Genomic DNA, 27,826 nt, shown 5'->3' with positions numbered 1-27,826 from the left:
TCAGTACTCTTGTACTTAAGTCGGCAATGTGGAATTTGTATAAAATGCGAATGCAATTTCTGTGTTTCATCGCCGATAAGAAGGTCTCAAGGGATACAGTAAACCTGAAGTGAAGCATCTGAATCTAAAAATGGACTCACAGGAAAGTTTCAAACTATAGAAAGTGTGAGTGTCAGTCCTCTTGTACTTAAGTCGGCATTGTGCCTTTTGTATTAAATTCGGATGCAATTCCTGTGTTTCATCGTTAATAGAAAGGTCCAAGGGATACAGTAAACCTGTAGTGAAGCAACGGAATATAAATGTGGACTCACAGGAGAGGTTCCAATCATAGAGAGTTAGAGTGCCAGTCCTCTTGTACTTAAGTCGGCATTGTGCCTTTTGAATTTCATTCCGATGCAATTTCTTTGTTTCATCGTCAATAAGAAGGTGCAAGGTATACAGTAAACCTGAAGTGAAGCATCGGAATCTAAAACGGGACTCACAGGAGAGGTTCATATCATAGAAAGTTAGAGTGTCACTCCGCTTGTACTTAAGTCGGTATTGTGCCTTTTGTATTAAATTCGGATGCAATTTCTGTGTTTCATCGTCAATAAGAAGGTCCAAGGGATACAGTAAACCTTATGTGAAACATCGGAATCTAAAACTGGACCACAGGATAGGTTCAAATCATATACAGTGAGAGTGTCAGTCATCTTGTAATTAAGTCGGCATTATGCCATTGTTATTAATTTCCGATGCAATTTCTGTGTTTCATCGTCAATAAGAAGGTCCAAGAGATACAGTAAACATGAAGTGAAGCATCTGAATCTAAAACTGGACTCACAGGAAAGGTTCAAACCATAGAAAGTGTGAGTGTCAGTCCTCTTGTACTTAAGTCGGCATTGTGCCATTTGTATTAAATTCGGATGCAATTCCTGTGTTTCATCGTCAATAAGAAGGTCCAAGGGATACAGTAAACCTGAAGTGAAGCATCGGAATCTAAAACTGGGTTCACAGGAGAGGTCAAATCATAGAAAGTTAGAGTGTCACTCCTCTTGTCCTTAAGTCGCTATTGTGACTTTTGTATTAATTTCGGATGCAAACTCTGTGTTTAATCGTCAATAAGAAGGTCCAAGGGATACAGTAAACCTGAAGTGAAGCATCGGAATCTAAAACTGGGCTCACAGGAGATGTTCAAATCATAGAAAGTTAGAATGTCAGTCGTCTTGTACTTAAGTCGGCATTGTGCCTTTTGTATTAAATTCGGCTGCAATTTCTGTGTTTCATCGTCAATAAGACGGTGCAAGGTATACAGTAAACCTGAAGAATCGGAATCTGAAACTGGACCAACAGGAGAGGTTCAAATCATAGAAGGTGAGAGTGTCAGTCCTCTTGTACTTAAGTCGGCATTGTGCCATTTGTATTAAATTCGGATGCAATTTCTGTGTTTCATCGTCAATAAGAAGGTCCATGGGATACAGTAAACCTGAAGTGAAGCATCGGAATCTAAAACTGGACTCACAGGAGAGGTCAAATCATAGAAAGTTAGAGTGTCACTCCTTTTGTACTTGTCGGTATTGTGCCTTTTGTATTAAATTCGGATGCAATTTCTGCGTTTCATCGTCAATAAGAAGGTCCAAGAGATACAGTAAACATGAAGTGAAGCATCGGAATCTAAAACTGGCCTCACAGGAGAGGTTCAAATGATAGAAAGTTAGAGTGTCAGTCGTCTTGTACTTAAGTCGGCATTGTGCCTTTTGAATTTAATTCCGGTGCAATTTCTGTGTTTCATCGTCAATAAGAAGGTGCAAGGTATACACTAAACCTGAAGTGAAGCATCGGAATCTAAAACTGGACTCACAGGAGAGGTTCAAATCATTGGGAGTGAGAGTGTCAGTCCTCTTGCACTTAAGTCGCCATTGTGACTTTTGTATTAAATTCGGATGCAATTTCTGTGTTTCATCGTCAATAAGACGGTCCAAGGGATACAGTAAACCTGAAGTGAAGCATCGGAATCTAAAACTGGACTCACAGGAGAGGTTCAAATCATAGAAAGGTAGAGTGTCAGTCCTCTTGTACTTAAGTAGGCATTGTGCCTTTTGTATTAAATTCAGATGCAAGCTCTGTGTTTCATCGTCAATAAGAAGGTGCAAGGTATACAGTAAACCTGAAGTGAAGCATCGGAATCTAAAACTGATCTCACAGGAGAGGTTCAAATTATAGAAAGTGAAAGTGTCAGTGCTCTTGTACTTAAGTCGGCAATGTGGAATTTGTATAAAATGCGGATGCCATTTCTGTGTTTCATCGCCGATAAGAAGGTCTCAAGGGATACAGTAAACCTGAAGTGAAGCATCTGAATCTAAAAATGTACTCACAGGAAAGGTTCAAACCATAGAAAGTGTGAGTGTCAGTCCTCTTGTACTTAAGTCGGCATTGTGCCTTTTGTATTAAATTCGGATGCAATTCCTGTGTTTCATCGTCAATAAAAAGGTCCAAGGGATACAGTAAACCTGTAGTGAAGCATCGGAATATAAATGTGGACTCACAGGAGAGGTTCCAATCATAGAGAGTTAGAGTGTCAGTCCTCTTGTACTTAAGTCGCCATTGTGCTTTTGTATTAATTTCGGATGCAAACTCTGTGTTTCATCGTCAATAAGAAGGTCCAAGGGATACAGTAAACCTGAAGTGAAGCATCGGAATCTAAAAGTGGGCTCACAGGAGAGGTACAAATCATAGAAAGTTAGAATGTCAGTCGTCTTGTACTTAAGTCGGCATTGTGCCTTTTGTATTAAATTCCGTTGCAATTTCTGTGTTTCATCGTCAAAAAGAAGGTCCAAGAGATACAGTAAACCTGAAGAGAAGCATCTGAATCTAAAACTGGACTCACAGGAAAGGTTCAAACCATAGAAAGTGTGAGTGTCAGTCCTCTTGTACTTAAGTCGGCATTGTGCCATTTGTATTAAATTCGGATGCAATTCCTGTGTTTCATCGTCAATAAGAAGGTCCAAGGGATACAGTAAACCTGAAGTGAAGCATCGGAATCTAAAACTGGACTCACAGGAGAGGTCAAATCATAGAAAGTTAGAGTGTCACTCCTCTTGTCCTTAAGTCGCCATTGTGACTTTTGTATTAATTTCGGATGCAAACTCTGTGTTTCATCGTCAATAAGAAGGTCCAAGGGATACAGTAAACCTGAAGTGAAGCATCGGAATCTAAAAGTGGGCTCACAGGAGAGGTTCAAATCATAGAAAGTTAGAGTGTCACTCCTTTTGTTCTTGTCGGTATTGTGCCTTTTGTATTAAATTCGGATGCAATTTCTGCGTTTCATCGTCAATAAGAAGGTCCAAGAGATACAGTAAACATGAAGTGAAGCATCGGAATTTAAACTGGCCTAACAGGAGAGGTTCAAATCATAGAAAGTTAGAGTATCAGTCGTCTTGTACTTAAGTCGGCATTGTGCCTTTTGAATTTAATTCCGGTGCAATTTCTGTGTTTCATCGTCAATAAGAAGGTGCAAGGTATACAGTAAACCTGAAGTGAAGCATCGGAATCTAAAACTGGACTCACAGGAGAGGTTCAAATCATAGGGAGTGAGAGTGTCAGACCTCTTGCACTTATGTCGCCATTGTGATTTTTGTATTAAATTCGGATGCAATTCCTGTGTTTCATCGTCAATAAGAAGGTCCAAGTGATACAGTAAACCTGAAGTGAAGCATCGGAATCTAAAACTGGACTCACAGGAGAGGGCAAATCATAGAAAGTTAGAGTGTCACTCCTCTTGTACTTGAGTCGGTATTGTGTCTTTTGTATTAAATTCGGAAGCAAACTCTGTGTTTCATCGTCAATAAGAAGGTCCAAGGGATAGTGTAAACCTGACGTGAAGCATCGGAATCTAAAACTGGACTCACAGGATAGGTTCAAATCATAGACAGTGAGAGTGTCAGTCATCTTGTAATTAAGTCGGCATTATGCCATTTGTATTAAATTCGGATGCAATTTCTGTGTTTCATCGTCAATAAGAAGGTCCAAGAGATACAGTAAACCTGAAGTGAAGCATCTGAATCTAAAACTGGACCACAGGAAAGGTTCAAACCATAGAAAGTGTGAGTGTCAGTCCTCTTGTACTTAAGTCGGCATTGTGCCATTTGTATTAAATTCGGATGCAATTTCTGTGTTTCATCGTCAATAAGAAGGTCCAAGGGATACAGTAAACCTGAAGTGAAGCATCGGAATCTAAAACTGGACTCACTGGAGAGGTCAAATCATAGAAAGTTAGAGTGTCACTCCTTTTGTACTTAAGTCGGTATTGTGCCTTTTGTATTAAATTCGGATGCAATTTCTGCGTTTCATCGTCAATAAGAAGGTCCAAGAGATACAGTAAACGTGAAGTGAAGCATTGGAATCTAAAACTGGCCTCACAGGAGAGGTTCAAATCATAGAAAGTTAGAGTCTCAGTCGTCTTGTACTTATGTCGGCATTGTGCCTTTTGAATTTAATTCCGGTGCAATTTCTGTGTTTCATCGTCAATAAGAAGGTGCAAGGTTTACACTAAACCTGAAGTGAAGCATCGGAATCTAAAACTGGACTCACAGGAGAGGTTCAAATCATAGGGAGTGAGAGTGTCAGTCCTCTTGCACTTAAGTCGCCATTGTGATTTTTGTATTAAATTCGGATGCAATTTCTGTGTTTCATCGTCAATAAGACGGTCCAAGGGATACAGTAAACCTGAAGTGAAGCATCGGAATCTAAAACTGGACTCACAGGAGATGTTCAAATCATAGAATGTGAGAGTGTCAGTCCACTTGTACTTAAGTCGCCATTGTGCCTTTTGTATTAAATTCGGATGCAATTTCTGTCTTTCATCGTCAACAAGAAGGACCAAGCGATACAGTAAACCTGAAGTGAAGCATCGGAATCTAAAACTGGACTCACAGGAGAGGTTCAAATCATAGAAAGTTAGAGTGTCACTCCGCTTGTACTTAAGTCGGTATTGTGCCTTTTGTATTAAATTCGGATGCAATTTCTGTGTTTCATCGTCAATAAGAAGGTCCAAGGGATACAGTAAACCTTAAGTGAAACATCGGAATCTAATACTGGACTCACAGGATAATTTCAAATCATAGAAAGTGAGAGTGTCAGGCATCTTGTAATTAAGTCGGCATTATGCCATTTGTATTAAATTCGGATGCAATTTCTATGTTTCATCGTCAATAAGAAGGTCCAAGAGATACAGTAAACCTGAAGTGAAGCATCTGAATCTAAAACTGGACTCACAGGAGAGGTCAAATCATAGAAACTTAGAGTGTCAGTCGTCTTGTACTTAAGTCAGCATTGTGCGTTTTGAATTTAATTCCGGTGCAATTTCTGTGTTTCATCGTCAATAAGAAGGTACAAGGGATACAGTAAACCTGAAGTGAGGCATCGGAATCTAAAACTGGTCTCACAGGAGAGGTTCCAATCATAGAAAGTTAGAGTGTCAGTCCTCTTGTACTTAAGTCGGCATTGTGGCGTTTAAATTTATTTCCGATGCAATATCTGTGTTTCATCGTCAATAAGGAGGTTCATGATATACAGTAAACCTGAAGTGAAGCATCGGAATCTAAAACTGGACTCAAAGGAGATGTTCAAATTATAGAAAGTGAGAGTGTCAGTCCTCTTTCACTTAAGTCGGCATTGTGCCTTTCCAATTTAATTGCGATTCAATTTCTGTGTTTCATCGTCAATTAGAAGGCCCAAGGGATACATTAAACCTGAAGTGAAGCATCGGAATCTGAAACTGGACTCACAGGAGAGGTTCAAATCATAGAAAGTGAGAGTGTCAGTCCTCTTGTACTTAAGTCGGCATTGTGATATTTGTATTAATTTCGGATGCAATTTCGGTGTTTCATCGTCAATAAGAAGGTCCAAGGGATACAGTAAACCTGAAGTGAAGTATCGGAACCTAAAACTGGACTCACAGGAGAGGTTGAAATCATAGAAAGTGAGAGTGTCAGTCCTCTTGTACTTAAGTCGGCATTGTGCCTTTTGTATTCAATTCGAATGCAATTTCTGTGTTTCATCGTCAATAAGAAGGTGCATGGTATACAGTAAACCTGAAGTGAAACATCGGAAGCTGAAACTAAACTCACAGGAGACGCTCAAATTATAGAAAGTTAGTGTGTCAGTCCTCTTGTACTTAAGTCGGCATTGTGTCTTTTGTATTAAATTTGGATGCAATTTCTGTGATTCATCGTCAATAAGATAGTCCAAGGGATATAGTAAACCCGAAGTGAAGCATGCGAGTCTAAAACTGGACTCACAGGAGAGGTTCCATTCTTAGAAAGTTAGAGTTTCAGTCCTCTTGTACTTAAGTCGGCATTGCCCCTTTTTTGTTACATTCGGATGCAAAATCTGTGTTTCATCGTCAATACGAAGGGTCAAGGGATATAGTAAACCTGAAGTGAAGCATTGGAATCTAAAACTGGACTCACTGCAGAGGTTCAAATCATAGAAAGTGAGAGTGTCAGTCCTCTTGCACTTAAGTCGGCATTGTCCCTTTTGTATTAAATTCGGATGCAAACTCTGTGTTTCTTCGTCAATAAGAAGGTCCAAGGGATACAGTAAACCTGAATTGAAGCAGCGGAATCTAAACTGAACTCACAGTAGAGGTTCAAATCATAGAAAGTGAGAGTGTCAGTCCTCTTGTACTTAAGTCGGCATTGTGCCTCTCGTATTGAATTCGTATGCAATTTCTGTGTTTCATCGTCAATAAGAAGGTGCAAGGTATACAGTAAACCTGAAGTGAAGCATCGGAATCTAAAACTGGACTCACTAGAGAGGTTCAAACCATAGAAAGTTAGAGTGTCGGTCCTCTTTCACTTAAGTAAGCATTGTGCCCATTTGTATTAAATTCCGATGCAATTTCTATGTTTCATCATCAATAAGAAGATGCAAGGTATACAGTAAACCTGAAGTAAAGCATCGGAATCTAATACCGGACTCACAGGAGAGGTTCAAATCATAGAAAGTGAGAGTGTCTGTCCTCTTGTACCTAAGTCGGCATTGTGCCATTTGTATTAAATTCGGATGCAAATCCTGTGGTTCATAGTCAATAACAAGCTCCAAGGGATACAGTAAACCTGAAGTGAAGCATCGGAATCTAAAACTAGACTCACAGGAGAGGTTCAAATCATAGAGATTTACAGTGTCAGTCCTCTTGCACTTAAGTCGGCATTGTGCCTTTTGTATTAAAGTCCGATGCAAACTCTGTGTTTCATCGTCAATAAGAAGGTCCAAGGGATACAGTAAACCTGAAGTGAAGCATCGTATTCTAAACTGAACTCACTGTAGAGGTTCAAATCATAGAAAGTGAGAGTGTCAGTCCTCTTGTACTTAAGTCGGCATTGTGCCTTTTGTATTAAATTCGGTTGCAATTTCTGTGTTTCATCGTCAATAAGAAAGTGCAAGGTATACAGTAAACCTGAAGTGAAGCATCGGAATCTAAAACTGGACTCACAGGAGAGGTTCAAATCATAGAAACTTAGAGTGTCAGTCCTCTTGTACTTAAGTCGGCATTGTGCCTTTTGTATTAAATTCGGATGCAATTTCTGTGATTCGTCGTCAATAAGAAGGTCCAAGGGATACAGTAAACCTGAAGTGAAGCATCGGAATCTACAACTGGACCCACAGGAGAGATTCAAATCATAGAAAGTTAGAGTGTCACTCCGCTTGTACTTAATTCGGTATTGTGCCTTTTGTATTAAATTCGGATGCAATTTCGGTGTTTCATCGTCAATAAGAATGTCCAAGGGATACAGTAAACCTTATGTGAAGCATCAGAATCTAAAACTTGACTCACAGGAGTGGTTCAAAACATAGAATATTAGAGTGTCAGTCCTCTTTTACTTAAGACGGCATTGTGCATTTTGTATTAAATTCGGATGCAATTTCTGTGATTCATCGTCAATAAGAAGGTCCAAGGAATGCAGTAAACCTGAAGTGAAGCATCGGAATCTAAAACTGGACTCACAGGAGAGGTTCAAATCAAAGAGAGTTAGAGTGTCACTCCTCTTGTACTTAAGTCGGTATTGTGCCTTTTGTATTAAATTCGGATGCAATTTCTGTGTTTCATCGTCAATAAAAAGGTCCAAGGGATACAGTAAAGCTGAAGTGAAGCATCGGAATCTAAAACTGAACTCACAGGAGAGGTTCAAATCATTGAAAGTTAGAGTGTCAGTCCTCTTGTACTTAAGTCGGCGTGGTGCTTTTTGAATTTTAATTCCTATGCAACTTCTGTGTTTCATCGTAAATAAGAAGGTCCAAGGTATACAGTAAACCTAAAGTGAAGCATCGGAATCTAAAACTGGACTCACAGGAGAGGTTCAAATCATAGAAAGTGAGAGTGTCAGTCCTCTTGTACTTAAGTCGCCATTGTGCATTTTGTATTAAATTCGGATGCAATTTCTGTGTTTCTTCGTCAATAAGAATGTCCAAGGATACAGAAAACCTGAAGTGAAGCATCGGAATCTAAAAGTGGACTCACAGGAGAGGTTCAAATCATAGAAATTTAGAGTGGTATTCCTCATGTACTTCAGTCGGCATTGTACCTTTTGTAATAAATTCGGATGCAAACTCTGTGTTTCATCGTCAATAAGAAGGCCCATGGGATACAGTAAACCTGAAGTGAAGCGTCGGAATCGAAAACTGGACTCACAGGAGAGCTTCAAATCATAGAAAGTTTGAGAGTCAGTCCTCTTGTACTTAAGTCGGCATTGTGCCTTTCGAATTTAATTCCAATGCAATATCTGTGTATCATCGTCAATAAGAAGGTCCAAGGGATACAGCGAACCTGAAGTGAAGCATCGGAATCTAAAACTGGACTCGCAGGAGAGGTTCACATCATAGAAAGTGAGAGTGTCGGTCCTCTTGTACTTAAGTATGCATTGTGCCATTTGTATTAAATTCGGATGCAATTTCTCTGTTTCATCCTCAATAAGAAGGTCCAAGCGATACAGTAAACCTGCAGTGAAGCATCGGAATCTAAAACTGGACTCACAGGAGAGGTTCAAACCATAGAAAGTTAGAGTGTCACTCCTCTTGTACTTTAGTCGTTATTGTACCATTTGTATTAAATACGGATGCAATTTCTGTGTTTTTACGTCAATAAGAAGGTCCAAGGGATACAGTAAACCTAAAGTGAAGCATCCGAAACTAATACTGACCTCACTGTAGAGGTTCGAATCATAGAAAGTGAAAGTGTCACTCCTCTTGTACTTAAGTCGGCATGGTGTCATTTGTATTAAATTCGGATGCAATTTCTGTGTTTGATCGTCAATAAGAATGTCCAAGGGATACAGTAAACCTGAAGTGAAGCATCGGAATCTAAAACTGGACTCACAGGAGAGGTTCAAATCATAGAAAGTGAGAGTGTCAGTCCTCTTGTACTTAAGTCGGCATTGTGCCATTTGTATTAAATTCGGATGCAAACCCTGTGTTTCATCGTCAATAAGAAGGTCCAAGGTATACAGTAAACCTGAAGTGAAGCATCGGAATCTAAAACTGGACTCACAGGAGAGGTTCAAATCATACAAAGTTAGAGTGTCAGTCCTCTTGTACTTAAGTCGGCGTGGTGCCTTTTGAATTTAATTCCCATGCAACTTCTGTATTTCATCGTCAATAAGAAGGTGCAAGGTATACAGTAAACCTGAAGTGAAGCATCGGAATCTAAAACTGGACTCACAGGAGAGGTTCAAATCATAGAAAGTGAGAGTGTCAGTCCTCTTGTACTTAAGTCGCCATTGTGCCTTTTGTATTAAATTCGGATGCAATTTCTGTGTTTCATCGTCAATAAGAAGGTCCAAGTGATACTGTAAACCTGAAGTAAAGCATCGGAATCCAAAACTGGACTCACAGGAGAGGTTCAAATCATAGAAACTTAGAGTGTCACTCCTCTTGTATTTAAGTCGGTATTGTGCCTTTTGGATTAAATTCGGATGAAATTTCTGTGTATCATCGTCAATAGAAATTTCCAAGGGATACAGTAAACCTGAAGGGAAGCATCGAAATCCAAAACTGGACTCACAGGAAATGTTCAAGTCATAGAAAGTTAGAGTGTCAGTCCTCTTGTACTTATGTCGGCATGGTGCGTTTTGAATTTAATTCCGATGCAACTTCTGTGTTTCATCGCCAATAAGAAGGTGCATGGTATACAGTAAACCTGAAGTGAAGCATCGGAATCTCAAACTGGACTCACAGGAGAGGTTCAAATCATAGAAAGTGAGAGTCTCAGTCCTCTTGTACTTAATTCGGCATTGTGCCTTTTGTATTCAATTCGGATGCAATTTCTGTGTTTCATCGTCAATAAGAAGGTGCAAGGTATACAGTAAACCCGAAGTGAAGCATCGGAATCTAAAACTAAACTCACAGGAGACGTTCAAATCATAGAAATTTAGTGTGTCAGTCCTCTTGTAATTAAGTCGGAATTGTGCCTTTTGTATTAATATTGGATGCAATTTCTGTGTTTCATCGTCAATAAGATAGTCCAAGGGATATAGTAAACCTGAAGTGAAGCATGGGAGTCTAAAACTGGACTCACAGGAGAGGTTCCTTTCTTAGAAAGTTAGAGTGTCAGTCCGCTTGTCCTTAAGTCGGCATTGCGCCTTTTTTGTTACATTCGGATGCAAAATCTGTGTTTCATCGTCAATACGAAGGGTCAAGGGATATATTAAACCTGAAGTAAATCATTGGAATCTAAAACTGGACTCACTGGAGAGGTTCAAATCATAGAGAGTGAGAGTGTCAGTCCTCTTGTACTTAAGTCGGCATTGTGCCATTTGTATTAAATTCGGATGCAATATCTGTGTTTCATCGTCAATAAGAAGGTCCAAGGGATACAGTAAACCTCAAGTGAAGCATCGGAATCTAAAAGTAGACTCACAGGAGAGGTTGAAATCATGGAAAATTAGAGTGTCAGTCCTCTTGCACTTAAGTCGGCATTGTCCCTTTAGTATTAAATTCGGATGCAAACTCTGTGTTTCTTCGTCAATAAGAAGGTCCAAGGGATACAGTAAACCTGAATTGAAGCAGCGGAATCTAAACTGAACTCACAGTAGAGGTTCAAATCATAGAAAGTGAGAGTGTCAGTCCTCTTGTACTTAAGTCGGCATTGTGCCTTTTGTATTGAATTCGTATGCAATTTCTGTGTTTCATCGTCAATAAGAAGGTGCAAGGTATACAGTAAACCTGAAGTAAAGCATCGGAATCTAAAACTGGACTCACAAGAGAGGTTCAAACCATAGAAAGTTAGAGTGTCGGTCCTCTTTTACTTAAGTAAGCATTGTGCCCATTTGTTTTAAATTCGGATGCAATTTCTATGGTTCATCGTCAATAAGTAAGTGCAAGGTATTCAGTAAACCTGAAGTGAAGCATCGGAATCTACAACTGGACCCACAGGAGAGATTCAAATCATAGATAGTTAGAGTGTCTCTCCGCTTGTACTTGATTCGGTATTGTGCCTTTTGTATTAAATTCGGATGCAATTTCTGTGTTTCATCGTCAATAAGAAGGTCCAAGAGATACAGTAAACCTTATGTGAAGCATCAGAATCTAAAACTTGACTCACAGGAGTGGTTCAAAACATAGAATATTAGACTGTCAGTCCTCTTTTACTTAAGATGGCACTGTGCATTTTGTATTAAATTCGGATTCAATTTCTGTGAATCATCGTCAATAAGAAGGTCCAAGGAATGCAGTAAACCTGAAGTGAAGCATCGGAATCTAAAACTGGACTCACAGGAGAGGTTCAAATCATAGAGAGTTAGAGTGTCACTCCTCTGGTACTTAAGTCGGTATTGTGCCTCTTGTATTAAATTCGGATGCAATTTCTGTGTTTCATCGTCAACAAAAAGGTCCAAGGGATACAGTAAACCAGAAGTGAAGCATCGGAATCTAAAACTGAACTCAAAGGAGAGGTTCAAATCATTGAAAGTTAGAGTGTCAGTCCTCTTGTACTTAAGTCGGCGTGGTGCTTTTTGATTTTAATTCCTATGCAACTTCTGTGTTTCATCGTCAATAAGAAGGTCCAAGGTATACAGTAAACCTGAAGTGAAGCATCGGAATCTAAAACTGGACTCACAGGAGAGGTTCAAATCATAGAAAGTGAGAGTGTCAGTCCTCTTGTACTTAAGTCGCAATTGTGCATTTTGTATTAAATTCGGATGCAATTTCTGTGTTTCATCGTCAATAAGAAAGTCCAAGGAATACGGGAAACCTGAAGTGAAGCATCGGAATCTAAAAGTGGACTCACAGGAGAGGTTCAAATCATAGAAATTTAGAGTGGTAGTCCTCATGTACTTCAGTCGGCATTGTACCTTTTGTAATAAATTCGGATGCAAACTCTGTGTTTCATCGTAAATAAGAAGGTCCAAGGGATACAGTAAACCTGAAGTGAAGCATCGGAATCGAAAACTGGACTCACAGGAGAGCTTAAAATCATAGAAAGTTTGAGAGTCAGTCCTCTTGTACTTAAGTCGGCATTGTGCCTTTTGAATTTAATTCCGATGCAATATCTGTGTTTCATCGTCAATAAGAAGGTCCAAGGGATACAGCAAAACTGAAGTGAAGCATCGGAATCTAAAACTGGACTCGCAGGAGAGGTTCACATCATAGAAAGTGAGAGTGTCGGTCCTCTTGTACTTAAGTCTGCATTGTGCCATTTGTATTAAATTCGGATGCAATTTCTCTGTTTCATCCTCAATAAGAAGGTCCAAGCGATACAGTAAACCTGAAGTGAAGCATCGGAATCTAAAACTGGACTCACAGGAGAGGTTTAAATCATAGAAAGTTAGAGTGTCACTACTCTTGTACTTTAGTCGTTATTGTACCATTTGTATTAAATACAGATGCAATTTCTGTGTTTTTTCGTCAATAAGAAGGTCCAAGGGATACAGTAAACCTGAAGTGAAGCATCCGAATCTAATACTGACCTCACAGGAGAGGTTCGAATCATAGAAAGTGAGAGTGTCACTCCTCTTGTACTTAAGTCGGCATTGTGTCATTTGTATTAAATTCGGATGCAATTTCTGTGTTTCATCGTCAATAAGAAGGTCCAAGGGATACAGTAAACCTGAAGTGAAGCATCGGAATCTAAAACTGGACTCACAGGAGAGGGTCAAATCATAGAAAGTGAGAGTGTCAGTCCTCTTGTACTTAAGTCGGCATTGTGCCATTTGTATTAAATTCGGATGCAATTTCTGTGTTTCTTCTTCAATAAGAATGTCCAAGGGATACAGTAAACCTGAAGTGAAGCATCGGAATCTAAAACTAGACTCACAGGAGAGGTTCAAATCATTGAAAGTTAGAGTGTCAGTCCTCTTGCACTTAAGTCGGCATTGTGCCTTTTGTATTAAATTCGGATGCAAACCATGTGTTTCATCGTCAATAAGATGGTCCGAGGGATACAGTAAACCTGAAGTGAAGCATCGGAATCTAAAACTGGACTCACAGGAGAGGTTCAAATCATAGAAAGTTAGAGTGTCATTCCTCTTGTACTTAAGTCGGCGTGGTGCCTTTTGAATTTAATTCCCATGCAACTTCTGTGTTTCATCGTCATTAAGAAGGTGCAAGGTATACAGTAAACCTGAAGTGAAGCATCGGAATCTGAAACTGGACTCACAGGAGAGGTTCAAATCATAGAAAGTGAGAGTCTCAGTCCTCTTGTACTTAATTCGGCATTGTGCCTTTTGTATTCAATTCGGATGCAATTTCTGTGTTTCATCGTCAATAAGAAGGTGCAAGGTATACAGTAAACCTGAAGTGAAGCATTGGAATCTAAAACTAAACTCACAGGAGACGTTCAAATCATAGAAAGTTAGTGTGTCAGTCCTCTTGTAATTAAGTCGGCATTGTGTCTTTTGTATTAAATTTGGATGCAATTTCTGTGTTTCATCGTCAATACGATAGTCCAAGGGATATAGTAAACCTGAAGTGAAGCATGGGAGTCTAAAACTGGACTCACAGGAGAGGTCCCATTCTTAGAAAGTTAGAGTGTCAGTCCGCTTGTCCTTAAGTCGGCATTGCGCCTTTTTTGTTACATTCGGATGCAAAATCTGTGTTTCATCGTCAATACGAAGGGTCAAGGGATATATTAAACCTGAAGTGAATCATTGGAATCTAAAACTGGACTCACTGGAGAGGTTCAAATCATAGAGAGTGAGAGTGTCAGTCCTCTTGTACTTAAGTCGGCATTGTGCCATTTGTATTAAATTCGGATGCAATATATGTGTTTCATCGTCAATAAGAAGGTCCAAGGGATACAGTAAACCTCAAGTGAAGCATCGGAATCTAAAAGTAGACTCACAGGAGAGGTTCAAATCATGGAAAATTAGAGTGTCAGTCCACTTGCACTTAAGTCGGCATTGTCCCTTTTGTATTAAATTCGGATGCAAACTCTGTGTTTCTTCGTCAATAAGAAGGTCCAAGGGATACAGTAAACCTGAATTGAAGCAGCGGAATCTAAACTGAACTCACAGGAGAGGTTCAAATCATAGAAAGTGAGAGTGTCAGTCCTCTTATACTTAAGTCGCAATTGTGCATTTTGTATTAAATTCGGATGCAATTTCTGTGTTTCATCGTCAATAAGAAGGTCCAAGGAATACGGAAAACCTGAAGTGAAGCATCGGAATCTAAAAGTGGTCTCACAGGAGAGGTTCAAATCATAGAAATTTAGAGTGGTAGTCCTCATGTACTTCAGTCGGCATTGTACCTTTTGTAATAAATTCGGATGCAAACTCTGTGTTTCATCGTAAATAAGAAGGTCCAGGGGATACAGTAAACCTGAAGTGAAGCATCGGAATCGAAAACTGGACTCACAGGAGAGCTTCAAATCATAGAAAGTTTGAGAGTCAGTCCTCTTGTACTTATATCGGCATTGTGCCTTTTGAATTTAATTCCGATGCAATATTTGTGTTTCATCGTCAATAAGAAGGTCCAAGGGATACAGCAAACCTGAAGTGAAGCATCGGAATCTAAAACTGGACTCGCAGGAGAGGTTCACATCATAGAAAGTGAGAGTGTCGGTCCTCTTGTACTTAAGTCTGCATTGTGCCATTTGTATTAAATTCGGATGCAATTTCTCTGTTTCATCCTCAATAAGAAGGTCCAAGCGATACAGTAAACCTGAAGTGAAGCATCGGAATCTAAAACTGGACTCACAGGAGAGGTTCAAATCATAGATAGTTAGAGTGTCACTACTCTTGTACTTTAGTCGTTATTGTACCATTTGCATTAAATACAGATGCAATTTCTGTGTTTTTTCGTCAATAAGAAGGTCCAAGGGATACAGTAAACCTGAAGTGAAGCATCCGAATCTAATACTGACCTCACAGGAGAGGTTCGAATCATAGAAAGTGAGAGTGTCACTCCTCTTGTACTTAAGTCGGCATTGTGTCATTTGTATTAAATACAGATGCAATTTCTGTGTTTTTTCGTCAATAAGAAGGTCCAAGGGATACAGTAAACCTGAAGTGAAGCATCCGAATCTAATACTGACCTCACAGGAGAGGTTCGAATCATAGAAAGTGAGAGTGTCACTCCTCTTGTACTTAAGTCGGCATTGTGTCATTTGTATTAAATTCGGATGCAATTTCTGTGTTTCACCGTCAATAAGAAGGTCCAAGGGATACAGTAAACCTCAAGTGAAGCATCGGAATCTAAAAGTAGACTCACAGGAAAGGCTCAAATCATGGAAAATTAGAGTGTCAGTCCACTTGCACTTAAGTCGGCATTGTGCCTTTTGTATTAAATTCGGATGCAAACCATGTGTTTCATCGTCAATAAGAAGGTCCGAGGGATACAGTAAACCTGAAGTGAAGCATCGGAATCTAAAACTGGACTCACAGGAGAGGTTCAAATCATAGAAAGTTAGAGTGTCATTCCTCTTGTACTTAAGTCGGCGTGGTGCCTTTTGAATTTAATTCCCATGCAACTTCTGTGTTTCATCGTCAATAAGAAGGTGCAAGGTATACAGTAAACCTGAAGTGAAGCATCGGAATCTGAAACTGGACTCACAGGAGAGGTTCAAATCATGGAAAGTGAGAGTCTCAGTCCTCTTGTACTTAATTCGGCATTGTGCCTTTTGTATTCAATTCGGATGCAATTTCTGTGTTTCATCGTCAATAAGAAGGTGCAAGGTATACAGTAAACCTGAAGTGAAGGATTGGAATCTAAAACTAAACTCACAGGAGACGTTCAAATCATAGAAAGTTAGTGTGTCAGTCCTCTTGTAATTAAGTCGGCATTGTGTCTTTTGTATTAAATTTGGATGCAATTTCTGTGTTTCATCGTCGATAAGATAGTCCAAGGGATATAGTAAACCTGACATGAAGCATGGGAGTCTAAAACTGGACTCACAGGAGAGGTTCCATTCTTAGAAAGTTAGAGTGTCAGTCCGCTTGTCCTTAAGTCGGCATTGCGCCTTTTTTGTTACATTCGGATGCAAAATCTGTGTTTCATCGCCAATACGAAGGGTCAAGGGATATATTAAACCTGAAGTGAATCATTGGAATCTAAAACTGGACTCACTGGAGAGGTTCAAATCATAGAGAGTGAGAGTGTCAGTCCTCTTGTACTTAAGTCGGCATTGTGCCATTTGTATTAAATTCGGATGCAATATCTGTGTTTCATCGTCAATAAGAAGGTCCAAGGGATACAGTAAACCTCAAGTGAAGCATCGGAATCTAAAAGTAGACTCACAGGAAAGGCTCAAATCATGGAAAATTAGAGTGTCAGTCCACTTGCACTTAAGTCGGCATTGTCCCTTTTGTATTAAATTCGGATGCAAACTCTGTGTTTCTTCGTCAATAAGAAGGTCCAAGGGATACAGTAAACCTGAATTGAAGCAGCGGAATCTAAACTGAACTCACAGGAGAGGTTCAAATCATAGAAAGTGAGAGTGTTAGTCCTCTTGTACTTAAGTCGCAATTGTGCATTTTGTATTAAATTCGGATGCAAACTCTGTGTTTCATCGTAAATAAGAAGGTCCAGGGGATACAGTAAACCTGAAGTGAAGCATCGGAATCGAAAACTGGACTCACAGGAGAGCTTCAAATCATAGAAAGTTTGAGAGTCAGTCCACTTGTACTTAAGTCGGCATTGTGCCTTTTGAATTTAATTCCGATGCAATATCTGTGTTTCATCGTCAATAAGAAGGTCCAAGGGATACAGCAAACCTGAAGTGAAGCATCGGAATCTAAAACTGGACTCGCAGGAGAGGTTCACATCATAGAAAGTGAGAGTGTCGGTCCTCTTGTACTTAAGTCTGCATTGTGCCATTTGTATTAAATTCGGATGCAATTTCTGTGTTTCATCGTCAATAAGAAGGTCCAAGGAATACAGTAAACCTGAAGTGAAGCATCCGAATCTAATACTGACCTCACAGGAGAGGTTCGAATCATAGAAAGTGAGAGTGTCACTCCTCTTGTACTTAAGTCGGCATTGTGTCATTTGTATTAAATTCGGATGCAATTTCTGTGTTTCATCGTCAATAAGAAGGTCCAAGGGATACAGTAAACCTGAAGTGAAGCATCGGAATCTAAAACTGGACTCACAGGAGAGGGTCAAATCATAGAAAGTGAGAGCGTCAGTCCTCTTGTACTTAAGTCGGCATTGTGCCATTTGTATTAAATTCGGATGCAATTTCTGTGTTTCTTCTTCAATAAGAATGTCCAAGGGATACAGTAAACCTGAAGTGAAGCATCGGAATCTAAAACTAGACTCACAGGAGAGGTTCAAATCATTGAAAGTTAGAGTGTCAGTCCTCTTGCACTTAAGTCGGCATTGTGCCTTTTGTATTAAATTCGGATGCAAACCATGTGTTTCATCGTCAATAAGAAGGTCCGAGGGATACAGTAAACCTGAAGTGAAGCATCGGAATCTAAAACTGGACTCACAGGAGAGGTTCAAATCATAGAAAGTTAGAGTGTCATTCCTCTTGTACTTAAGTCGGCGTGGTGCCTTTTGAATTTAATTCCCATGCAACTTCTGTGTTTCATCGTCAATAAGAAGGTGCAAGGTATACAGTAAACCTGAAGTGAAGCATCGGAATCTGAAACTGGACACACAGGAGAGGTTCAAATCATAGAAAGTGAGAGTCTCAGTCCTCTTGTACTTAATTCGGCATTGTGCCTTTTGTATTCAATTCGGATGCAATTTCTGTGTTTCATCGTCAATAAGAAGGTGCAAGGTATACAGTAAACCTGAAGTGAAGCATTGGAATTTAAAACTAAACTCACAGGAGACGTTCAAATCATAGAAAGTTAGTGTGTCAGTCCTCTTGTAATTAAAACGGCATTGTGTGTTTTGTATTAAATTTGGATGCAATTTCTGTGTTTCATCGTCAATAAGATAGTCCAAGGGATATAGTAAACCTGAAGTGAAGCATGGGAGTCTAAAACTGGACTCACAGGAGAGGTTCCATTCTTAGAAAGTTAGAGTGTCAGTCCGCTTGTCCTTAAGTCGGCATTGCGCCTTTTTTGTTACATTCGGATGCAAAATCTGTGTTTCATCGTCAATACGAAGGGTCAAGGGATATATTAAACCTGAAGTGAATCATTGGAATCTAAAACTGGACTCACTAGAGAGGTTCAAATCATAGAGAGTGAGAGTGTCAGTCCTCTTGTACTTAAGTCGGCATTGTGCCATTTGTATTAAATTCGGATGCAATATCTGTGTTTCATCGTCAATAAGAAGGTCCAAGGGATACAGTAAACCTCAAGTGAAGCATCGGAATCTAAAAGTAGACTCACAGGAGAGGTTCAAATCATGGAAAATTAGAGTGTCAGTCCACTTGCACTTAAGTCGGCATTGTCCCTTTTGTATTAAATTCGGATGCAAACTCTGTGTTTCTTCGTCAATAAGAAGGTCCAAGGGATACAGTAAACCTGAATTGAAGCAGCGGAATCCAAACTGAACTCACAGTAGAGGTTCAAATCATAGAAAGTGAGAGTGTCAGTCCTCTTGTACTTAAGTCGGCATTGTGCCTTTTGTATTGATTTCGTATGCAATTTCTGTGTTTCATCGTCAATAAGAAGGAGAAAGGTATACAGTAAACCTGAAGTAAAGCATCGGAATCTAAAACTGGACTCACAAGAGAGGTTCAAACCATAGAAAGTTAGAGTGTCGGTCCTCTTTTACTTAAGTAAGCATTGTGCCCATTTGTATAAAATTCGGATGCAATTTCTATGTTTCATCGTCAATAAGAAAGTGCAAGGGATACAGTAAACCTGAAGTAAAGCATCGGAATCTAATACCGGACTCACAGGAGAGGTTGAAATCATAGAAAGTGAGAGTGTCAGTCCTATTGTACCTAAGTCGGCATTGTGCCATTTGTATTAAATTCGGATGCAATTCCTGTGGTTCATAGTCAATAACAAGCTCCAAGGGATACAGTAAACCTGAAGTGAAGCATCGGAATCTAAACCTAGACTCACAGGAGAGGTTCAAATCATAGAAATTTACAGTGTCAGTCCTCTTGCACTTAAGTCGGTATTGTGCTTTTGCATTAAATTCGGATGCAATTTCTGTGTTTCATCGTCAATAAGAATGTCCAAGGGATACAGTAAACCTGAAGTGAAGCATCGGATTCTAAACTGAACTCACAGTAGAGGTTCAAATCATAGAAAGTGAGAGAGTCAGTCCTCTTGTACTTAAGTCGGCATTGTGCCTTTTGTATTAAATTCGGTAGCAATTTCTGTGTTTCATCGTCAATAAGAAGGTGCAAGGTATACAGTAAACCTGAAGTGAAGCATCGGAATCTAAAACTGGACTCGCAGGAGAAGTTCAAATCATAGAAACTTAGAGTGTCAGTCCTCTTGTACTTAAGTCGGCATTGTGCCTTTTGTATTAAATTCGGATGCAATTTCTGTGTTTCGTCGTCAATAAGAAGGTACAAGGGATACAGTAAACCTGAAGTGAAGCATCGGAATCTACAACTGGACCCACAGGAGAGGTTCAAATCATAGAAAGTGAGAGTGTCACTAATTTTGTACTTAAGTCGGCATTGTGTCATTTGTATTAAATTCGGATGCAATTTCTGTGTTTCATCGTCAATAAGAAGGTCCAAGGGATACAGTAATCCTGAAGTGAAGCATCGGAACCTAAAACTGGACTCACAGGAGAGGTTCAAATCAAAGAAACTTAGAGTGTCAGTCCTCTTGTACTTAAGTCGGCATTGTGCCTTTTGAACTTAATTCCGATGCAATATCTCTGTTTCATCGTCAATAAGAAGGTCCAAGGAATACAGCAAACCTGAAGTGAAGCATCGGAATCTAAAACTGGACTCGCAGGAGAGGTTCACATCATAGAAAGTGAGAGTGTCCGTCCTCTTGTACTTAAGTCGGCATTGTGCCATTTGTATTAAATTCGGATGCAATTTCTGTGTTTCTTCTTCAATAAGAATATCCAGGGGATACAGTAAACCTGAAGTGAAGCATCGGAATCTTAAACTAGACTCACAGGAGAGGTTCAAATCAAAGAAAGTTAGAGTGTCAGTCCTCTTGCACTTAAGTCGGCATTGTGCCTTTTGTATTAAATTCGGATGCAAACCCTGTGTTTCATCGTCAATAAGACGGTCCAAGGGATACAGTAAACCTGAAGTGAAGCATCGGAATCTAAAACTGGACTCACAGGAGAGGTTCAAATCATAGAAAGTTAGAGTGTCAGTCCTCTTGTACTTAAGTCGGCGTGGTGCCTTTTGAATTTAATTCCCATGCAACTTCTGTGTTTCATCGTCAATAAGAAGGTGCAACGTATACAGTAATCCTGAAGTGAAGCATCGGAATCTAAAACTGGACTCACTGGAGAGGTTCAAATCATGGAAAGTGAGAGTGTCAGTCCTCTTGTACTTAAGTCGCCATTGTGCCTTTTGTATAAAATTCGGATGCAATTTCTGTGTTTCATCGTCAATAAGAAGGTCCAAGGGATACTGAAAACCTGAAGTAAAGCATCGGAATCTAAAACTGGACTCACTGGAGAGGTTCAAATCATAGAAACTTAGAGTGTCACTCCTCTTGTACTTAAGTCGGTATTGTGCCTTTTGGATTAAATTCGGATGCAATTTGTGCGTTTCATCGTCAATAAAAAGGTCCAAGGGATACAGTAAACCTGAAGTGAAGCATCGGAATCCAAAACTGGACTCACAGGAGATGTACAAGTCATAGAAAATTAGAGTGTCAGTCCTCTTCTACTTATGTCGGCATGGTGCGTTTTGAATTTAATTCCGATGCAACTTCTGTGTTTCATCGTCAATAAGAAGGTGCAAGGTATACAGTAAACCTGAAGTGAAGCATCGGAATCTGAAACTGGACTCACAGGAGAGGTTCAAATAATAGAAAGTGAGAGTCTCAGTCCTCTTGTACTTAAGTCGCCATTGTGCCATTTGTATTAAATTCGGATGCAATTTCTGTGTTTCATCGTCAATAAGAAGGTCCAAGGGATACAGTAAACCTGAAGTGAAGCATCGGAACCTAAAACTGGACTCGCAGGAGAGATTCAAATCATAGATAGTAAGAGTGTCAGTCCTCTTGTACTTAAGTCGGTATTGTGCCTTTTGTATTATATTCGTATGCAATTTCTGTGTTTCATCGTCAATAAGAAGGTCCAAGGGATGCACTAAACCTGAAGTGAAGCATCGGAACCTAAAAGTGGACTCACAGGTGAGATTCAAATCATAGATTGTTAGAGTGTCAGTCCTCTTGTACTTCTGTCGCCATTGTGCCATTTGTATTAAATTCGGATGCAATTTCTGCGTTTCATTGTCAATAAGAAGGTTAAAGGGATACAGTAAACCTGAAGTGAAGCATCGGAACCTGAAACTGGAATCACAGGAGAGGTTCAAATCATAGAAAGTTAGAGAGTCACTCCTCTTGTACTTAAGTCGCTATTGTGCCACTTGTATTAAATACGGATGCAATTTCTGTGTTTCATCGTCAATAAGAAGGTCCAAGGGATTCAGTAAACCTGAAGTGAAGCATCGGAATATAAAACTGGACTCACAGGAGAGGTTCAAATCATAGAAAGTGAGAGTGTCAGTCCTCTTGTACTTCCGTCGGCGTTGTGCCATTTGTATTAAATTCGGATGCAATTTCTGTGTTTCATCTTCAATAAGAAGGTCCAAGGGATACAGTAAACCTGAAGTGAAGCATCGGAATCTAAAACTAGACTCACAGGAGAGGTTCAAATCATAGAAAGTTAGAGTGTCAGTCCTCTTGCACGTAAGCCGGCATTGTGCCTTTTGTATTAAATTCGGATGCAAACTCTGTGTTTCATCGTCAATAAGAAGGTCCAAGGGATACAGTAAACCTGAAGTGAAGCATCGGAATCTAAAACTGGACTCACAGGAGAGGTTCAAAACATAGAAAGTTAGAGTGTCAGTCCTCTTGAACATAAGTCGGCGTGGTGCCTTTTGAATTTAATTCCCATGCAACTTCTGTGTTTCATCGTCAATAAGAAGGTGCAAGGTATATAGTAAACCTGAAGTGAAGCATCGGAATCTAAAACTGGACTCACAGGAGAGGTTCAAATCATAGAAAGTGAGAGTGTCAGTCCTCTTGTACTTAAGTCGCCATTGTGCCTTTTGTACTAAATTCGGATGCAATTTCTGTGTTTCATCGTCAATAAGAAGGTCCAAGGGGTACTGTAAACCTGAAGTAAAGCATCGTAATCTAAAACTGGACTCACAGGAGAGGTTCAAATCATAGAAACTTTGAGTGTCACTCCTCTTGTACCTAAGTCGGTATTGTGCCTTTTGGATTAAATTCGGATGCAATTTCTGTGTTTCATCGTCAATAAGAAGGTCCAAGGGATACAGTAAACCTAAAGTGAAGCATCGGAATCTAAAACAGGTAACACAGGAGAGGTTCAAATCATATGAAGTTTGAGTGTCAGTCCTCTTGTACTTAAGTCGGCATTGTGCCTTTTGAATTTAATTCCGATGCAATTTCTGTGTTTCATTGTCAATAAGATGGTCCAAGGGATACAGTAAACCCTAAGCGAAGCATCGGAATCTAAACTGGAATCACAGAAGAGGTTCAAATCGTAGATAGTGAGAGTGTCAGTCCTCTTTTACTTAAGTCGGCATTGTGCCTTTTGAATTTAATTCCGATGCTATTTCTGTGTTTCATCGTCAATAAGAACGTCCAAGGGATACAGTAAACCTGAAGTAAAGCATCGAAATCTAAAACTGTACACTCAGGAGAGGTTCAAAACATAGAAATTGAGAGTGTCGGTCCTCTTGTACTTAAGTCGGCATTGTGCCATCTGTATTAAATTCGGATGCAATTTCTGTGTTTCATCGTCAATAAGAAGGTCCAAGGGATACAGTAAACCTGAAGTGAAACATCGGAATCTAAAACTGGACTCACAGGAGAGATTCAAATCATAGATATAGTGTCACTCCTCTTGTACTTAAGTCGGTATTGTGCCTTTTGTATTACATTCGGATGCTATTTCTGTGTTTCCTCGTCAATAAGAAGGTCGAAGGGATACAGTAAACCTGAAGTGAAGCATCGGAATCTAAAACTGGACTCACAGGAAAGGTTCAAATCATAGAAAGTGAGAGTGAGAGTCCACTTGTACTTAAGTCGGCATTGAGGCATTTGTATAAAATTCGGATGCAATTTCTGTGTTTCATCGTCAATAAGAAGGTCCAAGGGATACAGTCAACCTGAAGTGAAGCATCGGAATCTAAAACTGGACTCACAGGAGAGATTTAAATCATAGAAAGTGAGAGTGTCAGTCCACTTTTACTTAAGTCGGCATTGTGCCTTTTGAATTTAATTCCGATGCAATTTCTGTGTTTCATCGTCAATAAGATGGTCCAAGGGATACAGCAAACCTGAAGTGAAGCATCGGAATCTTAAACTGGACTCGCAGGAGAGGTTCAAATCATAGAAAGTGAGAGTGTCGGTCCTCTTGTACTTAAGTCGGCATTGTGCCATTTTTATTAAATTCGGATGCAATTCCTGTGATTCAAAGTCAATAAGAAGGCCAAGGGATACAGTAACCTGAAGTGAAAAATCGGAATCTAAAACTGGACTCACAGGAGAGGTTCAAATCATAGAAATTTAGAGTGTCACTCCTCTTGTACTTAAGTCGGTATTGTGCCTTTTGTATTAAATTCGGATGCAATTTCTGTGTTTCATCGTCAATAAGAAGGTGCAAGGTATACAGTAAACCTGAAGTGAAGCATCGGAATCTGAATTTGGACTCACAGGAGAGGTTCAAATCATAGAAAGTGAGAGTGTCAGTCCTCTTGTATTTAAGTCGCCAATGTGCCTTTTGTATTAAATTCGGATGCAATTTCTGTGTTTCATCGTCAATAAGAGGATCCAAGGGATACAGTAAACCTGAAGTAAAGCATCGGAATCTAAGATTGGACTCACAGGAGAGGTTCAAATCATAGGAAGTTAGAGTGTCACTCCTCTTGTACTTAAGTCGGTATTGTGCCTTTTGGATTAAATTCGGATGTATTTTCTGTGTTTCATCGTCAATAAAAAGGTCCAAGGCATACAGTAAACCTGAAGTGAAGCATCGGAATCTAAAACTGGACTCACAGGAGAGGTTCAAATCATAGAAAGTTCGAGTGTCTGTCCTCTTGTACTTATGTCAGCGAGGTGCCTTTTGAATTTAATTCCGATGCAACTTCTGTGTTTCATCGTCAATAAGAAGGTGCAAGGTATACAGTAAACCAGAAGTGAAGCATCGGGTTCGGAAACTGGACTACAGGAGAGGTTCAAATCATAGAAAGTGAGAGTCTCAGTACTCTTGTACTTAAGTCGCCATTGTGCCTATTGTATTAAATTCGGATGCAATTTCTGTGTTTCATCGTCAATAAGAAGGTCCAAGGGATACAGTAAACCTGAAGTGAAGCATCGGAATCTAAAAGTGGACTCACAGGAGAGGTTCAAATCATATAAAGTTAGAGTGGTAGTCCACTTGTACTTAAGTCGGCATTGTGCCTTTTGTGTTAAATTCGGATGCAAACTCTGTGTTACATCGTCAATAAGAAGGTCCAAGGGATACAGTAAACCTGAAGTGAAGCATCGGAATCGAAAACTGGACCCACAGGAGAGGTTCAAATCATAGAAAGTTTGAGTGTCAGTCCTCTTGTACTTAAGTCGGCGTGGTGCCTTTTGAGTTTAATTCCCATGCAACATCTGTGTTACATCGTCAATAAGAAGGTGCAAGGTATACAGTAAACCTGAAGTGAAGCATCGGAATCTAAAACTGGACTCACAGGAGAGGTTCAAATCATAGAAAGTGAGAGTGTCAGTCCTCTTTTACTTAAGTCACCATTGTGCCTTTTGTATTAAATTCGGTTGCAATTTCTGTGTTTCATCGTCAATAAGAAGGTCCAAGGGACACAGTAAACCTGAAGTAAAGCATCTAAATCTAAAACTGGCCTCACAGGAGAGGTTCAAATCATAGAAAGTTAGAGTGTCACTCCTCTTGTACATAAGTCGGTATTGTGCCTTTTGGATTAAATTCGGATGCACTTTCTGTGTTTCATCGTTCTTTAAAAAGGTCCAAGGCATACAGTAAACCTGAAGTGAAGCATCGGATTCCAAAACTGGACTTACATTAGAGGTTCAAATCATAGAAAGTTAGAGTGTCAGTCCTTTTGTACTTATGTCGGCGTGGTGCCTTTTGAATTTAATTCCGATGCAACTTCTGTGTTTCATCGTCAATAAGAAGGTGCAAGTTACACAGTAAACCTGAAGTGAAGCATCGTAATCTGAAACTGGACTCACAGGAGAGGTTCAAATCATAGAAAGTGAGAGATTCAGTACTCTTGTACTTAAGTCGCCATTGTGCCTTTTGTATTAAATTCGGATGCAATTTCTGTGTTTCATCGTCAATAAGAAGGTCCAAGGGATACTGAAAACCTGAAGTAAAGCATCGGAATCTAAAACTGGACTCACAGGAGAGGATCAAATCATAGAAACTTAGAGTATCACTCCTCTTGTACTTAAGTCGGTATTGTGCCTTTTGGATTAAATTCGGATGCAATTTCTGTGTTTCATCGTCAATAAAAAGGTCCAAGGGATACAGTAAACCTGAAGTGAAGCATCGGAATCCAAAACTGGACTCACAGGAGATGTTCAAGTCATAGAAAATTAGAGTGACAGTCCTCTAGTACTTATGTCGGCATGGTGCGTTTTGAATTTAATTCCGATGCAACTTCAGTGTTTCATCGTCAATAAGAAGGTGCAAGGTATACAGTAAACCTGAAGTGAAGCATCGGAATCTGAAACTGGACTCACAGGAGAGGTTCAAATCATAGAAAGTGAGAGTCTCAGTCCTCTTGTACTTAAGTCGCCATTGTGCCATTTGTATTAAATTCGCATGCAATTTCTGTGTTTCATAGTCAATAAGAAGGTCCAAGGGATACAGTAAACCTGAAGTGAAGCATCGGAATCTAAAACTGGATTCGCAGGAGAGATTTAAATCATAGATAGTTAGAGTGTCAGTCCTCTTGTACTTAAGTCGGTATTGTGCCTTTTGTATTATATTCGTATGCAATTTCTGTGTTTCATCGTCAATAAGAAGGTCCAAGGGATACACTAAACCTGAAGTGAAGCATCGGAACCTAAAAGTGGACTCACAGGAGAGATTCAAATCATAGATTGTTAGAGTGTCAGTCCTCTTGTACTTAAGTCGCCATTGTGCCATTTGTATTAAATTCGGATGCAATTTCTGTGTTTCATTGTCAATAAGAAGGTCCAAGGGATACAGTAAACCTGAAGTGAAGCATCGGAACCTGAAACTGGAATCACAGGAGAGGTTCAAATCATAGAAAGTGAGAGTCTCAGTCCTCTTGTACTTAAGTCGCCAATGTGCCTTTTGTATTAAATTCGGATGCAATTTCTGTGTTTCATCGTCAATAAGAGGATCCAAGGGATACAGTAAACCTGAAGTAAAGCATCGGAATCTAAGATTGGACTCACAGGAGAGGTTCAAATCATAGAAAGTTAGAGTGTCACTCCTCTTGTACTTAAGTCGGTATTGTGCCTTTTGGATTAAATTCGGATGTATTTTCTGTGTTTCATCGTCAATAAAAAGGTCCAAGGCATACAGTAAACCTGAAGTGAAGCATCGGAATCTAAAACTGGACTCACAGGAGAGGTTCAAATCATAGAAAGTTCGAGTGTCTGTCCTCTTGTACTTATGTCAGCGAGGTGCCTTTTGAATTTAATTCCGATGCAACTTCTGTGTTTCATCGTCAATAAGAAGGTGCAAGGTATACAGTAAACCAGAAGTGAAGCATCGGGTTCGGAAACTGGACTACAGGAGAGGTTCAAATCATAGAAAGTGAGAGTCTCAGTACTCTTGTACTTAAGTCGCCATTGTGCCTATTGTATTAAATTCGGATGCAATTTCTGTGTTTCATCGTCAATAAGAAGGTCCAAGGGATACAGTAAACTTGAAGTGAAGCATCGGAATCTAAAAGTGGACTCACAGGAGAGGTTCAAATCATATAAAGTTAGAGTGGTAGTCCACTTGTACTTAAGTCGGCATTGTGCCTTTTGTGTTAAATTCGGATGCAAACTCTGTGTTACATCGTCAATAAGAAGGTCCAAGGGATACAGTAAACCTGAAGTGAAGCATCGGAATCGAAAACTGGACCCACAGGAGAGGTTCAAATCATAGAAAGTTTGAGTGTCAGTCCTCTTGTACTTAAGTCGGCGTGGTGCCTTTTGAGTTTAATTCCCATGCAACATCTGTGTTACATCGTCAATAAGAAGGTGCAAGGTATACAGTAAACCTGAAGTGAAGCATCGGAATCTAAAACTGGACTCACAGGAGAGGTTCAAAT

The sequence above is a fragment of the Schistocerca americana genome, chromosome 11 (assembly GCF_021461395.2).
Source record: "Schistocerca americana isolate TAMUIC-IGC-003095 chromosome 11, iqSchAmer2.1, whole genome shotgun sequence".
In the NCBI taxonomy this organism is placed as follows: domain Eukaryota; kingdom Metazoa; phylum Arthropoda; class Insecta; order Orthoptera; family Acrididae; genus Schistocerca; species Schistocerca americana.
The sequence above is the reverse complement of the archived record's forward strand: the minus strand, read 5'-3'. Positions refer to the sequence as shown.